This window comes from Babylonia areolata, chromosome 21, assembly GCF_041734735.1.
Source record: "Babylonia areolata isolate BAREFJ2019XMU chromosome 21, ASM4173473v1, whole genome shotgun sequence".
Taxonomy (NCBI): Eukaryota; Metazoa; Mollusca; class Gastropoda; order Neogastropoda; family Buccinidae; genus Babylonia; species Babylonia areolata.
In genome coordinates this window covers 50745370-50750369 of record NC_134896.1, presented here as the reverse complement: position 1 = coordinate 50750369, position 5000 = coordinate 50745370, and positions in this window count along the sequence as shown.

Sequence of the window (5000 nt, the reverse complement as noted above, 5' to 3'; positions counted from 1 at the left end):
CAAACATAGGGTGGCAGGTTGAAGAAAGAAAGAAAGAAAGAAAGAAGAAAAAGAAAGAAACACACCAAACACTGAAATGTTTTAATGTCATTAGCTGTAGTGACATAGCTTCTAGGACCCATAGGTGAGAGCTGGGTGCCGGTGGGGACCAACAGAGGACGAACCACTCCCGGAAGAGCGTGACAAGCCCCCCCCCCACCCCACCCCCCCACGCCCCCACCCCCTCTAGAGGTACCACCCCTCCCGTGCACCCCCTAGCCCCCAGGACTCGGCGCCGCACATGGCCCTCGTGACTCGTACGTCCTGCCTGTCCTCTCTTCCTGACGGTGGCAAAGTCGATGAGATGCCAATGCCCAGAGCGACGATGCATCCATGACGGCGCCGACAGAGGACGAACCACTCCCGGAAGAGCGTAGCAGGTACTACTACTAATAATAATAATAATAATGGATACTTATATAGCACACTATCCAGAAATCTGCTCTAGGTGCTTTAACAAAAACGCTTTGTTAACATAAAACATTACATCTATGTTACATACACACACCAAAATGTGACTACACACACACACGCACACGCACACACACTGCATACATACATTTTAACAATACATGTGTATCTAACAGCTAATACTAATCAGAACAAAATGGTGAAAGACAGATGAAAGACAGATGAAATGGAACTGAGAGACCAAACTAACCAAACAAACAGACAGAACTGAAACAACAAACTAACATAAGAGATTTGCGACACTTTGGCACTTTGTCACTAGCTGAAAGTAACATGTGACGGGGGTGAGGCGAGGGGCGGGGTGATGTCCCTTTTTATGAGTCGCTCGTCTCCAAGGATTGTACAGTACACCCAGAAAACAAAGTACATATAAATCATATAACAAATATTTACGCATCTAACTACGACACACACATATATATATATATATATATGATAGTCAGTCGTGTCCGACTATGACCATCAGAACAGCAGAGGAGGCAACTGCTGTTCCGACTATTTGGGCTAGAATTTGATTATAGTGGAGAGTGTCTTGCCCAAGTTACATCCCCACTCTCTCGGCCAAGAGGGTTTTAGGACAGTCGGCGTTGGGATGGTTCCCAAAGGCCAACTAGCCCACAAGGCTGCAGCACTAAGAACCAGTGCGGTTTTGCCTCCTAGTTTGAGAGTCATAGTCCTTCACAAAAGACTAAGCTGTAAATGATTTCCCATTGACTGGAGAAACCATTGACAATACAGCTCTCACTTTGCTGTTGGCCTAACTGTAAAACTTACGTCAATCTGTGATATAAGCCGAGTGTTGGGCCGACACACATAATATCAATACAAACACATACTTTACGAAGAACATTTTAAAAAAATATCAGCATCAATCCAGGTACCATATCTAAGCTGTATGATTCTTTGATAACGCCAAAACGATTTATGGGGCTGAGGTATGGTTACCTTACCAAATCAAACCGGATGATTCTTTTGATTTAGCACATCTTTTTTTGATGACTGCTTATCGAATAAGTTTCCACATGAAAAAAAAAACCACATTAAATTCTGTAAGCAGATACTTGGAGTACACAAAAAAGCTATGGTGAATTTGGCAGATTCCCAATAAGTTTAAAGATAATATGCCAAATTATTACATATTGGATTCACATAATTTACGTGTATGACCGTTTTTACCCCGCCACATAGGCAGCCATACTCCGTTTTCGGGGATGTGCATGCTGGGCATGTTCTTGTTTCCCAAAACCCGCCGAACGCTGACATGGATTACAGGATCCTAAACGTGCCGTATTTGATTTTCTGCTTGCCGTATATACACACAAAGGGGGTTCAGGCACTAAGCGGGTCTGCACATACGTTGACCTGGGAGATCGGAAAAAAAAAGAAAATCTCCAAGAGAGGGAGAGGGAGGGAGAGAGACAGAGAGAGAAGGGGGAGAGAGAGACAGAGAGAGACAGAGGGAGAGAGAGTGACGGAGAGAGAAGGGGAAGAGAGAGACAGAGGGAGAGAGAGAGAGAGTGTGTGTGTGTGTGTGTGTGTGTGTGGAGTGGTAGGAGGAGAAAAAGACGGTGGAGAAGAGGAAGAAAGAGAGAGGGAGAGAGACGGGGAGGGAGAGAGAGAGAGAGAGGGAGGGGTGGAGGAGAGGATAGGGGGATCGAGAGAGTGAGAGAAATAGAAAGAAAAGAAAGAGAGAGAGAGGGGAGAGAGAGAAGAAGACGAAGAAGAGGGTGGAGATAAAAAGAGAGAGAGAGACGGAGAGAGAGAGACGGAGAGAGAGGGGGGAGAGAGAAGGGGGAGAGAGAGGGGGGGTAGGGGGAGAGAGTGAGAGAAACTGAAGAGAGAGAGAGAGAGAGAGAGAAGGAGGGAGAGACAGAGAGAGAGGAGGTGGTAGGGGGATCGAGAGAGTGAGAGAAATAGAAAGAAAAGAAAGAGAGAGAGAGGGGAGAGAGAGAAGAAGACGAAGAAGAGGGTGGAGAGAAACAGAGAGAGAGAGACGGAGAGAGAGGGGGGAGAGAGAGGGGGTAGGGGGAGTCGAGAGAGTGAGAGAAACTGAAGAGAGAGAGAGAGAGAGAGAAGGAGGGAGAGAGAGAGAAAGTGGTAGGGGGATCGAGAGAGATAGAGTGGGGGTGGGGGGGGGGGAGACAGACACAGACAGACGAAGGAGAGGGTGGAGAGAAACAGAAAGAAAGAAAGAATAAAAAAGAAAGATTCAGAGAGACTGACACAGAGATAGAGAAAGAGAGAGGGAAGGGTATGAGAAGAGAGAAAGAGGCACACACACAGTGGAGAAAAGAGAGAGAGGGAGAGAGAGAGAGAGGGGGCAGAGAGGGAGAGAGAGGGGGGAGAGAGGGAGAGAGAGAGAGAGGGAGATAGAGAGAGGAAGAGAGAGGGGGAGAGAGAGGGGGAAAGAGAGGGGGGAAAGAGAGACGGAGAGAGAGGGGGGAGATAGAGAGAGGAAGAGAGAGGGGGAGAGAGAGGGGGGAAAGAGAGGGGGAAAGAGAGACGGAGAGAGAGACGGAGAGAGAGGGGGGAGATAGAGAGAGGAAGAGAGAGGGGGAGAGAGAAGGGGGAAAGAGAGGGGGGAAAGAGAGACGGAGAGAGAGACGGAGAGAGAGGGGGGAGAGGGAGAGAGGGGGAGATAGAGAGAGGGTGAGAGAGAGGGGGAGAGAGAGAGACGGAGAGAGAGGGGAGAGAGAGAGAGAGACGGAGAGAGAGGGGAGAGAGAGAGAGAGACGGAGAGAGAGGTGGAGAGAGAGGGGGGAGAGAGAGGGGGAGAGAGAGGGGGAAAGAGAGACGGAGAGAGAGGGGGAGAGAGGGAGAGAGAAACGGAGAGAGAGGGGGGAGAGAGGGAGAGAGACGGAGAGAGAGAGGGAGAGAGAGGGGGGAGAGAGAGGGGGGAGAGAGAGACGGAGAGAGAGGGGGAGAGAGAGGGAGAGACGGAGAGAGAGGGTGGAGAGAGAGGGGGGAGAGAGAGAGAGGGAGAGAGAGACGAAGAGAGAGGGAGAGAGAGAGGGAGAGAAACAGAAGAGAGAGAGAAGGAGGAAGAGAGAGAGAGAGAGGAGGTGGAAGGAGGATCGAGAGAGAGAGAGAGAGAGAGAGATAGAGTGGGGGTGGGAGTTGGGGGGGGCGGGGGGGGGGGGAGACAGAGACAGACAGATGTGAACTCGATCCAGTGGACATTCGCTTCTTACTTTGGGTGTATTATCACTGGGCCACTGGTACACCTCCTTGAATAATGACGGCGTTTCTGGAACCGTGGAACCTTTGGTTGTTATCAGCTGGCGTGCGTGTCACGGGGGGGGGGGAGATAGATTTCAAGGTGTCTACTTTTTTTGGTTGGTGGTTTATTTTCCTTAGTTCGTTGCCAAAAGGGGATTTGGTCTCTGGCTTTGGCTGTCTGTGTGTCTGTTTGTCTGTGCGTTTTTTTGTTTGTTTTTTGTTTTTGTTTTTCTTTTTATTCTCACAACATACACTCGCTCCAACACCTACACACACACACACACACGTGCGCAAGCACGCACGCACACGCACACGGACACACACACACACACACACACATACACACACACACACATACACACATCCTTTCACTCACACACACACACACACACACACACACACACACACACACACATATGAAAAAAATACAACAACAAAAATGGGTAGCGCTGTAGCGACGCGCTCTCCCTGGGGAGAGCAGCCCGAATTTCACACAGAGAAATCTGTTGTGATAGAAAGATATACAAATACAAATAGAAATTGATTTAAATTTGCTAGCTTGATTAGGCCCTTCACTCCCTCTGGGGTGTAGACCGCCAACAAAAGACCCCCATTGTCCTCAGTCTCTTAATTTTAAACGAATGGTTGAAAGAATGTGGAGTGATGGCCTGGAGGAAACGCGTCCGCATAGGAAGCGAGAGAATCTCAGCGCGCTGCTTCGAATCACGGCAAAGTCGCCAGTATTTTCTCCCCCCCCCCTCCCCCCCCCCCCCCCCCCCCCCACACACACACACACACCCCTCCCCCCTCCTCTAGACCTTGAGTGGGGTGGTCTGGACCCTTAGTCATTCGGATCAGACGATAAACCGAGGTCCCGTGTGCTGCAAAAAGCTTGTTGTCAGAGTGTCAGAGTTTCAGAGTTTGTTTATTCCCATTAACTCTTTTGAGTCATAGAGAAACAAGGAAACATGACAATAACAGGATGACGGCCACAGAGGAAGAGCGAAGATAATTTAAAAAGAAGAAACAAAAGGAGGGATAATACAAATGGGGGGGGGGGGGGGAATAAAATGAAATAAAAGGCAAAAAAAAGGTACAGAAAATCTATAGTTAATGATATAAGAGTCCCTGGCAAAATTCTGTCGACAAACAAATCCACTTCGATAGGAAAACAAATTAAAAAAAATTAAAAAAACTGCAGGTATGAAAAAATACCCCCCAAAAATGGGTGGCGCTCTCAGTGTAGCGACGCGCTCTCCCTGGGGAGAGCA